Source organism: Schistocerca americana, chromosome 1 (genome assembly GCF_021461395.2).
Source record: "Schistocerca americana isolate TAMUIC-IGC-003095 chromosome 1, iqSchAmer2.1, whole genome shotgun sequence".
Lineage (NCBI taxonomy): Eukaryota > Metazoa > Arthropoda > Insecta > Orthoptera > Acrididae > Schistocerca > Schistocerca americana.
This window is the reverse complement of record NC_060119.1, coordinates 663,796,300-663,808,625: the sequence shown is the minus strand read 5'-3', so window position 1 is coordinate 663,808,625 and position 12,326 is coordinate 663,796,300. Positions and strand designations below refer to the sequence as shown.

The 12,326-nt window shown below is 36.6% G+C and overlaps 1 protein-coding gene across 1 annotated transcript in view; it reads right to left on the bottom strand.

Annotated features, from left to right (window-relative positions):
* LOC124544638 (ionotropic receptor 25a) overlaps positions 1–12,326 on the bottom strand; it is a 424,769-nt gene that overhangs the window by 176,569 nt on the left and 235,874 nt on the right. The gene's annotated exons all lie outside the window — the stretch shown is intronic.

Here is a 12,326-nt window from a genome sequence, read left to right as displayed (position 1 = left end):
TATGAAGAAAAAAAGAGGTACCAAATTACCCAACATTCGCAAAACATATATGAACATAATAGTACAGTTAGATAGATAAAAGGCAAGGACAATGAACAACAAAATGTTGGAGCTTGTTGAGTCTTCCATAGAAAGAAAGGTCATCAGGCAAAATGAAAGAGCAAAAAGTATATCAAAATAGAAAATGAGGAACTGAAAGACACAAATCATTTTAAACAACAATTGCCATTTATCTGAAAGCCCTTTTCTAGTGAGCCACCAGATAAATTGGCTCACCACAGCATCATTCTTATATTGCAGCAGTGTCTGAAGATGCTGAGCAGTTGCCTCGTAGAAATCTTCTATATTTTCTTCAAACACTTGAAAACCATTTACGCAGATAGTATATTGGGAAAACCTCGAACAGTATATTTGTCAAAGAGAGTCAAGAGGGGAGACAGGGCACATTTAGGTCTACATCTGTGTTGGATCGCATTGGCGTTCTCTTTATTTTTGATAAAAATTTGCTGTTAATTTACAATGACCTATTTGCATAAATCACAGTGCTCATTAAGGAAGCAATTAGTCACTCCCTTTCTTGTTCCATCTGTTAATGGAGAGACAGACAGAGAGAGAGACAGATGGACAGAGAGAGAGAGAAAGAGAGAGAGCGAGAGAGAGAGTGAGAGAGAGAGAAAGAGAGAGAGAGAGAGGGAGTACAGACTTTATTCCTCTGCATGTGTTCTAATGTTTTTTGTTAATTCCTTATGTAAAATTATTTTAACATAGTATCACAAGTTAGGTAATGTACAAACATAGTTTTTCTTTACAGTTACAAAAATTTTAACATGATGGAAAAATGTAGGCTTTGTCATAGATTTGTGAGTACTGGGCTATGGTGTAAAATTTGTACAAAGTATTCTAATTGGGGGGAATGCAATGGGAAAGACAGTTGGTATTCAGGTGAGAGCCTCTCCTGGAAGTGTAGGACATGTAGCAAAAGTAAGTTAATGGAGGAGCAGAAGTGTAAGATCTGTATCCTCCAGGTGCAGTTATTAAACACAAGGGACAGACTAGATAGGATGAGGGGTTGGGGTTGGTTTGTTTGGGAAAAGAGACCAAACAGCGAGGTCATTAGTCTCATCGGATTAGGGAAGGATAGGGAAGGAAGTCAGCCATGCCCTTTCGAAGGAACCATCACACCATTTGCCTGGAGCGATTTAGGGAAATCCCGGAAAAGCTAAATATGGATAGCTGCACACAGGGTTGAACTGCCATCCTCCCGAATTCGAGTCCAGTGTGCTAACCACTGTGCCACCTTGCTTGGTACAGGATGAGGAGGGAGAAGGGCACTGGGAACTGGAACTGGCAGTTGGTAGGAAGGCTGCTAGGAGGAGGATATATTCACACAACTGCAAATTGTGTGTCACCAATAGATATGATCAATTGTTAGAGTTTAGTGTAGAGGACTGTCTTGTAGCTGTAGGTGTAGGAAACATGCAGAAGACTTCAACAGTTAAAACACCAAAGTCAGTTTTAAGTTCAATAAAAAGAAAAAGATTCTGGAATTAGGTAGTTCTCATGGCCAGCGGTTAGGCCAACAGTTTGTAGTGGGACAAACTGTGCAAATGAACCTTATACCAAATGTCTCACATCTCAGTATATTATACTCATGTGTATTGCCAGAGACTATATGGTGGAACACAATGTTAATGACACCTGTAAAGCTTTGTGTCACTAATCGAGTAAAAGAGTATTATTTCATAAGTAATTTCTGGAAACAAATTGCAAACAAATAGCAGTGATTCTTCTTGCAAGAAAATGGTAATGTGCTATTGTGACATCTAACAGTTATTTTGTAGGAATATTTTGTGAAATAAAAGTGAAATAGACTCTCTATATTTTATATTACATACCACTGAGAATGGATCACATCTTGTAGTTAGTGAAAAGTTATGTGATTGGAAGAAACTCTAACACTGGAATTGTGTTACCTGTACTTAGACATATTGTATGTAGTATTATTTTGAGTTCATATTTGTTTAGGTCATCTGTAAAGGAAGAAACACTGGAGAGGTAAAATTTTTAATTGTATAGAACTTGCTATTCATGTAGAAGACTAACGAGGAAAACTAGTGGGATCAGGGAGGTCACAAACCTGTATTTTATGTATTTTAATACGTATAGTGTGAACAAGTTTGTTGAGATATTGTTTGTGACACAACCCATAATGTAATAATGTATATATTGAAGTGGAAAGTTGCAAACACACATTGATCTAATAGAAACTGTAAATATAACAACGAAAATAATCAATTTTTGACAGTATAATGTAGCTGGATAGATAGAAAATCTACTCACCAAGCAGTGGCAGGAGAACACACATATAAAAAAAGTTTTACTTATTCAAGCTTTGGAGCCACTAGCTCCTTCTTCCAGCAGAAGGGTTGAAGGGAAAGGAAGAGGGATGAAGTGAAAGGAACTGAAGGGGTTTAGGAAAAGGGGCAGAGTTTAGAAAACTCACCCAGAAGTGCGCATCAGGGGGGACTTACCGGATGATAAGGAAATAATGATTGTTGGAGACTGTACTAGACCTGGATCTGACATAATATATCTATAATACGAAATCCTAGATAATCTTTATTTTGTGTTAATTTGGTAATTTATTCCACATAAAACCACAGTAATAGAAACTAATATAATTAACTTTTTAATTACAAGCTTATAAAATGTATTGTAAATAGATATAATATATTTGTATTTTGCCAAAATATGTTCACTTCATAAAAAAAACCTGCTTAATGAGGGCATCAAGCAATATGTCTACAATTCATGAAAACATTATCCACAAAAGCCAATTTGTGATTAAGAAAAAAAATCAATGTTTTATATTTTGTATTATTGGATCAGATACAAAAGATTATTTTGCACAGTAAATTACAAAATTTACTATTATAACCACTGTGCACCACTTTAGCAATTTATTTCATGTAAAACTACTGCAGCACGAACTTTTGTAACTAACATTCTCAGTTGCCAATCATGTATATGGCAATTTTGATAATTACTGTTTTGTTTTCCCTATGTTAGCAGTCACATAAGCCAACAGTACACTAGACTTCACAATGCTGGTGATTTGCCACTCACTCACCAACATTTCCTGCAGCTTCTAACATACAGTCAGCTAATCAAGCATGAATGCTGATACTTTAAATATAATGAGTGACAAACTTTCAAACAGGTATTTGTCACCATCAGTACTTTTAGTAGACTAGAATACTCATCATGTTTTGGTAGTCATCCATATGGAATCCTGGATGTAAATCTGTCTTCACAGCCTGAGTAATCATAATTTATGGAATCTGGGTTTTCTAAAAATTAACACCATTTTACATCTGCTTTGAATTTATTGTAAATTTCCTCCACTCTATCTTAAGCATTAACAAAACTCACAACAACTCCTAAAACCTCTCTCTTCCTATCTCTTCAACTCATATTTGTATGTGTGTGTGTGTGTGTGTGTGTGTGTGTGTGTGTGTGTGTGTGTGTGTTTCAACTCATATTTGTATGTATGTGTGTGTGTGTGTGTGTGTGTGTGTGTGTGTGTGTGTGTGTGTGTGTGTGTGTGTGTGTGTGTTTGCGTGTACTCACAACAACTCCTAAAACCTCTCTCTTCCTATCTCATCGACTCATGTTTGTGTATGTGCTTTGAAGAGGTAGGAAGAGAGAGGCTGCCTTCCACAACTAGTTGATTTCACAAGCTGATACGGTTTCCCACCTGCATATGCATTCAACCGTTTCTTGCCGATGACATGTATGCTACCCTCCAAAACCAACTGAATTCACAGGCTGATACTGTTCATGTGCAGCATGCATGTTGTGCAGGGCAGGTATTGAAAAAAAAAAGAAAAGAAAAAACAGTTTTTTGCTCTATCTCCTCTCGTATTGGAGCTAGGAGGTTATCAACCCCACGGTATTGATAGTCCTGAGGCCAGACAGATTGTGCCTCACATTTCCTTGATGTTGTCATCTGCCCTAAAGCAAATGGGTGTCCCAGCCACAGTATTTACTGGGAACCCACCCACAAGGACTGATATCTGCAGGCTACCAGCTGTCACCATCTGTTGTAGAAACATTCTATTCTGAGAACCTTGGTGCAGCAAGTGGAAGCTGTTTCAGATGCATAAAAGCTGCTGAAGATACTGAGTCAATTATGGAAAGTATTCAAGGAAAATGGCTACAACAATTGCCAAATTATACTATCTTTCTGAAAAGACATAAGCAGAAAAACCCTGAGGAGCACTTGAAGAAGCTTGCATTTTTTTCCATTCTGTGGCTTAGTAACAGGGAAGGTAAGCTCAATCCTAATGGGTATAAACTTGATTCAGCCTTAAGGGTTCTAGGGTTCTAGAAAAATATTGACAACTCATGAGTACTATGAAACACAATATAAGCCTCAGAACACCAAGAGTATATAGAATACTGTGTGTTTATGTGAACCATTTTATGGAAGATAGACTGTGCATACTAATGAACAGCGATGTGTAGAACCTAAGAGATGTTTCCACTCTCAGTCCCCTGAGAAATCAGTGGCAGCAGAGCATGATCTAGAAAATGGACATTGTATTGCATTCAATGAGACACATTATTATATGGACTGTTATTGTCTGAGATAGTATAATAGAAGAAATTACTGAGATAAGAATTTGTCACAACACCCGCAGTAAAGGCAATGGCTATGCATGACTTAGGACCCAGCCATCGGAAGGTTAAAGTGGGCATGCAATGGAAATGTTAGCTTATATGTCACTGGAGTAAGCACTAGTGATGGCAAAGAAGGGAGCACAGCTACATAAAGATGATAGCAGCATCCAAAAGACAGTCACAACTTGACAATAGCCAAGAAGTACTCGGCCAAAAGCTTGTGGATTTTATACTACTCCAGGCAGCTGGAAGCCTGAGAAGATTTTATTAGAGATTTTCATATTTTCTTGCTCGCTACGTGCAAACTCCTACTCCTGCAGAAAAAAAATGAACAGGATGTTTTTGTAGGATATTAAATATAGTTAAATTGTATACTGGGATATGTTTCCACCGAAAGTCACGGTTTTCAGGTTATTCAAGAAAAACACATTGGAAGGTCATTTTTGTACATTTTTCTTGAATAATTTAAAAACCTTGGCCTTTAGCAAAGAATGTATCCAATACAAAATTTAACTACATTAAATTTCCTACAAAAAGGTCCTGTTCATAATGTCCACAGGAAAAATGGTTTTTGCATAGCAAGTGCAAGAAAATCTAGTGTCTAGTATTTAAAGGTGTTGCAGTTTGCATAAAACCCACAGGTGGCAGCAGCTGAATCATCTTGTATAACCAATAGTTTCACAATAAACTAAGAAGTGGCAGATTCCTGTTAATGATAACTTTGTCAGGATGTGTGCATGTAAACAGTGGAAAGTGCCAAAACATGGCTACCAGTAGTAGTAATACATGGGGTGTTGATGCTAGGAAAATGCATTTGAGGGTTGATTTGTATAAATCTGAGGATGATGTTGGTAAGTATGACTCAAATAAAGATCTTAAATATCTTCCTGTATGCAAATGCGCTCCAAAAATTGTTGCTAAGTGGGTATATCTATGTTAAATTAGTATAGGAAGCAAACAATGATAAGTTATGACCTTTAACACAATTGCCATGAATTTATGTGACAAGGTGATGCTAAACGTCAAGGGTCATTCTTAAAATTGTTTATATGCTGTAGTAAGGTACTTGCTAAAATTAATTTTACGTTGTGCTGAATTAATTTTTGAGGGTTTCATACTTTATTGTTGCAAAAATTGTTAATGGAATTCTTAGTATCAACAAATGAAACAATTGGGATCTTTCAGATTCGTGTTTTTGAGAGGTTTCACAAAAAAACTTCTTAAATTTGGTAAGTCAATGCTAACTCAAATTAAATGCACTGAGTTTGCAAATAAACTATGTTAAGTACCCACTGAAGAATTTACCATTTTAAACGTTGTAAGCATATTAAAAACCAATGATTTATCTAAATAAAACAATCACATTGGACATAATAGAAATATCTTATTAGAGATTTTATTGAAAATTTACTGCACAATTTCTCAAAAGAATGAACTTGTTTCATAGCACTGTTTACATTGGAGGTCTTCATTTCTTGTGCTCTTCGAAAGTTGCTTTCCATTAGAATGTTTAAACCAGGGCACTAGCACTAACCAGCATCCTTGACAGCTGACTAGTGGGGTAAGGATATCACATAGAACAAAGCAGGAATTATATCAAAGCTAGTGAATTTTAACAATCCAGATGGTAAGCTGTCCTGAAAAGCCCAGGTTCAGGATCTTGTTCAAAGACTGAATGCTGTTACATGTACCATTAGAACAGTATCTGCAATAAGCAGAATCCGCTGATATGAAAAAACTATATCTGGTAACAGCCACTGATAATAATTAATAGTCTGCAAGTAGAGACATACAGGCTCAGTTTCTATTGCTGCCCAATTACAGTAATGTCAGCTATGGATAACAGCTTCTGTATAAAGATTAACATTTTGACTATGGGAGAGTAATTTTTTGATACAAAATGGGAAGGCAAATTTCAACATCTAAGTCTTTTCATTATAGACATTATCAAAAGTTGTTTACTCAACACTTTTATATCTTTTATGTAACATGATCCTACAAGTAAGAATAGGTACAAGTGCGCCGTGGATTTGGTCTATGAGGTTCGTACTGATTCCAGGCACATGGACAAAATATTTATTTTCATATGAGGTCCACATTAAGGAAAATTATAAGTAGAGATAGCAGAAGGGTGACTGCACTACAAACCTCGTTTTCTTGTTGTAGCAAATATTTCATGTGAATTTGCACATATAGGATTACTATATTTTTCAGGAACTAATTATTTATTGTTTTTTTTTGTATAGTTCAAAATGAGTGGTATACTCATACAAAAACTGGATCAGAGATGAGGAAGACCAGAAGGGAATTGGAACCAGGATGCAGAATAAAAGGTTTTTACAAAAATTAAGAAGATCTCTGATGAATCACTCTGTAAAGGAAAGTACATTTCTTATACTCATTCATGCTTACACAGATGCTTGCATCAATTTCAGTTTCCTTGATGGTACAGAAAATAGACAGGTTTTTCCATTTAAAATCTCATCTTTCTGTTTGTCCAATGTAATGGAATGCTAGGTTCATTGGTGACCAGATAAACTTGTGCCACTAGGAAAGGGAGTGTTTGGGGTGAGGATTGCAAAGACAATGACAAATCAGCATCTCTCCGTATCAGCTGAAGCAATTTCTGCCAAACTTAGTACATGTATGATTGAAGAAAGTACTGGGACAGTAATACACCCATACAATCACTATGGCTGCCAGTTGGAATGAAATGAGGAGTCATAAAAGCATAACTCAAGAAAGCCTGGAGCAGTTTCAACCAAATTTGGTGTACACTCTGTGGCGAAGCAAGCTGGGATAATTTTAATTCCCCTATTGTTTTGCCATCTGACTCCTTAAATCATGTTTTCATGTTTAACTAATTACCATCAACTTATGTGAATATAATCTGCATTTTTATAAAAGAGAAAGATTGGCCCTCAGTTTTAAAGAGTTTAACACCAGATCTGATTTTGTGCTTAGTTTTATGTGTATAATTGATTTTCTAATTCATTTCAACTATGCCTTGTTACTACCGTATCTTTTGCTATAGGGTGAAATCAGTAATTGTTTCATAATTTAAATTCTATTGCTGACAGATAAAAAAATATAAATTCTGTTCTAATTATGAACATTTGGAGGAACAAATACTAGTAATCTTAAACTATCTATTTGGCTCAATTTGAAAACATGTTAGCAAAGCCAGCCCTTAATTAATTTCAAAGTAATTAACAGTTTTGTCAAAAGTATTGTTTGCATAATGATGTAAATTTAAGCATTTAAACAAATAATTCAGCTTAACTCTTGTGGTAGAAGAAACTGTTAAAAAGATGGAATCTTGTGATGTATTCAGTTAATTTCATGAATCAAGTTTTAATTGTAATTTCTGTAAATTAAACTTCCCCAGTTTTTGGCCATGAGACAGTTTATGGTTAGTTTCAGAGGAGTAACCTGTGCAGGTTAGAACAATAACAATGCTTCAAATTAACTGTGGAATAAGTGTTAAACAATTAGGCTGTGTAAAAACAGTGACAGTGTCTATTCCATACATACCTGATTATTCTTTAAGATCTGTGAAACTTGTGGTTAGGCTTTACTGCTCATAGATGTTCAACAGGAAACTATTGTAGCAGTATGTGGATGTTCACCTGCAAACTATTAATGAGGCTTATGGAAAGTTAAACAGTAGTGCACTGGCCATATGTGTAAATGGTGAGGCGGCAGGGGGGGGGGGGGGGGGGGGTGTTTGTGAAAAGTGAAAGTAAAAGACAGTGAAATGCAATTCCCTGTTCTGCGTTAACTGTTTTAAATAGTTTGGGTCTCTTATTCACCAGAATCTGTCGGATCACCTTGATTGGGCTGTTTGTACCATGGGTCCTCAAACAAAAAACCTAGTGGTCCGCACTACAAAATTTGGTTATCCAGCATTTTGAGAGGTGGTCACATTAATATGATTGGACAGCACATTTATCTCTTAAGGAAATATGTTGAAAATAACACTTTTTTTTCAAAACAACAGTTCAGTCCATGGAATCAACATGAGAAATAAGACTAACCTTCACAAAGATTTGAATTCATTTACTTTGGTCTTGAAAGGTGTCCATTATACAAAAATGCATAGTATCAATAACTTGTCAACACTTGTAAATAGATTATCTCAGTTCAGTTTAAGTGGAGCCTATAGGATTTATTGGTGGCCAACTTCTTCTACTTTACTGACAAATTTCTTAGTAGAACCAACTGATTTGTGTATATTATTAATAATATTATGGACTGTTGAGGGGATATGCTACTACAGAGCCCAATTGTCCACAGTATTTTTGGGTAAGTTGTCTTCAAGGAGAAAGTACCATGTCTTCTCATGGATTATGCTGTTACATTATTCAGCTACTGTATTTTGTTCTGGAGTGAGAGGTACTGTTCTCTGATACTGGCTCTTCCTTCATTCAAAACATTCATTAGCATCTTAGTTACAAACTGCTTTCAGAGCACAAGATATGAATCCTGTTTTCGGTTTGGTATTCATGACCCTTCATCAATTTTTCAGTTATTTTTGGTACCTGGTTATTATTTATTTGTGTATCATTGGTTAGAATTAGAAAGTATCCTTCTCTTCTAATTGGCATCATATGCATTGGTTGACACAGATCTAAATGACCTAATTCAAGGATTCTCTTAGCTTGAGATGTAGACAACTGTAAAGGAAGTCTAGTCCACTTAACTTCCAACTGTGTTTCACTGTAGTTTATTAACAGCTTTCATATTCATAACACCTTTGACAACAGTGTTATGTAGTTTCCATTGTGTCAGAGTATAGATGTGCCAGCCTCTTATGCCATATATTATTGTCACTTGAAAATGACTCTGACATTGCTTCAATGGCCAAATCAATCATCAGTTCAATCTGTTCATTCCATTAATAACATATTAAATTGGCAGCCATATTCTCCACTGTGTCATGAATGTATAAAAAAACAACTGGACATTTTTTGGGTGAATTTAGCACATGAGAATTGTGTGACATACATTCATATGCTCTAAAGCCTGTTTCCTAACCTGTTATAATAGCTTGCCTGAATCTGGTGCCACATAGAATGTTCCTTTTGACAGTGGTTTATGGTTGGACTGAGGTCTTCTCCAACAGTTCTGCACTAAACACTTGTGTTTATTACAGTTTAACATTTTCCCATTTGGGAATGTAATGTATTATTCTCATGATCCCTCCTTTTAGCCTGAAGTGCCACATTATCAGATGTGATTTACATCAAATGCCATCATTTACTTCTTTAGTAAGTTCTTCTTAGTTAAATACCATGTGAGGAAGTAATGCATTCATGGATTACTTCAAAACTTTAATCATTCAAATTGCTGGATGTAGAAATAATCTTTGCTACACTCCCTTCAATAGAAAAGCAGTTTTGTAGAAGGGTTTTCAGTGAGCCTTTTCTTCTTGATAATACAGAGTCTTTGTAGACAGCATGTATTATGCTTCTTTGGTGATGTTTGTTATTCTTGACATGCACATAGAGCAATAAATGAATGAAATCATCTTCGCTGATGTGGTACATATCTTTGTTTCATCAACATATCTTCCAACACATCCTCATAATTGTTTGTGTACATGTACATCTTCACAATGAACTGCCATGTGCTATAATTCTCTCTTCCCAAAAGTTTCTATCTCTAATGACCTTATTCCTGATAGGATATGAAACTCTAACCTTCCTACTTTCATTTACATTTGTTGATTGTTTGCAAGAGTTTTGAGGTAAGCCATCATATCTTAAGTCTGTATTAGAACTATAAAGTTTCAATGATAAACACATTTTCTGTTCAAGCAATACACGCCACTTTAATTAATAAGAGTATTAAGACTTAGTCACTGATATTGTGAGATCACATCCTGTGTGTGTGGTCTTCAGGCCTGGGAAATGAATGAGTAGCAAAGCACAAGCTTTTACATTATTATAAATTTCTTTGCTAAAGAGTATTGTACTCATACACAAGAGATAAACGGAATAAGGTTTCACCATTTAAACAGATTAGCATTGTATGCAGTAGGATAGAGGCTCCAGTCTCCATCCAGCCATCCTGATTTAGGTATTCACTGTTTTCCTAAATTACTTCAGGAAAATATGGGAAAGTTCCTGCTATAAGCCCATGGCTGACTATCTGTCAGATCCTTGTCAAATTATAGCTGCAAGTATGTCCTTAAACTGTAATATCAAAACATGTTCAAAATTCTTGTAAAAGTGACCCACAGATGAATGAAACTACTACTACTACTAATACTAATAGTATTAGAGCTACGATGGCCTTTGTGTCAATTAACTGAGAGCATGAGCATTCTTATGACACTACTTACCTTGGTCACATTGAAATCGGTGACATTTGTGACGAGCACCAGCTGTATATGCACTACCTACCTCCAAAGTTCAGACTGGTGGTGTTGGTGAGAACAATCTCAATGGTCTGAGTGGCAAATAAAGCATCCTTGTGTCTGTTATTTTATTCCAGAAGATGTTAAACAAAAGGAAGCTGCTGCAACAATCCTGCCCACTAGGTCATCTAGAAATGTAACAGATGTTTCATACACCCACAGGAAAAAATTAGTTGGTGACAGATCAGGTGATGATGATGGCCATGCAACTGGCTCACCCCAACCAGTCCAGTGGCCAGGAAAGGCTGCTTGCAGATGTGCCCTCACTTGCCTGCTGAAATGCACAGCGGTTCTGTCGTGCTGAAATGCAGTGATGAATAGGCATGGGAACATCATTCAACATGTCTGGTAGAACCTCTCAAAGGAATATGAGTTATGTACAATGATCATGTCAGTCCAGGAGAATATATAGACCAATTAAACAGTCACCAATGATGCCAGCCCACAATCAAGGGTAAATTTGTGTTATAAGGCATGGGTACTTGTAACATGTGGGGTCACATCGACCCACATATGCAGGTTATGAACATTCAGTCACAACCTTGAGTGAGAATGCAGCCTCATCGGTGAAGAGGACACTCACTGTGAAGCTTCAGTCTGCAGCAGATTCCTTCAGAAGCCACTGTGCAAATCCCATGGACTTGTTATAATCCCCCAGTTTCAATGCCTGGAAACATTGTGAATGGCAATAGATGCAGTCCTTAATCATGTGCAGTGCACCAGATGGAGTTTTGGGAGATATCAATGGTGTGGCATACACCTCATGCACTTGGTGGTGGCATCCACTGCACCCTTTTGAGAATGTATCTTCTGCCACAAGTGTCTGTGCTGTTTGTTGGGAACCAGCATCTGGCTTGTGCAGATGGAACAAGCTGGTTTTGCATAGTCAGCAACGCAGGATGGTGAATAATGTGTGGTGCAGCATCTTTCTATTTTGACATTTCACACAATACAATCACATGGCTTCTAGTCCATTGCAGTTGGCTGTGCCATACCTCAAATGCATCTCAGACATTTCATGGTGTGTGTAGCTAGCCATGTTGCTCCCAAGGCTTCCATGGCATGAATGGTGATGATCTCCATGCACTCAGTCCATGTTTGTGTAGCAATGTCCTCATGTGATTGTAGGTCTCTTTTGTGGTGTTTGTGATCCCCAGTTACTATTAAATTACTGCTCCTTGTTGTATGCCTGATGTGTCACATCAGTTTGTAAATGGTTTTC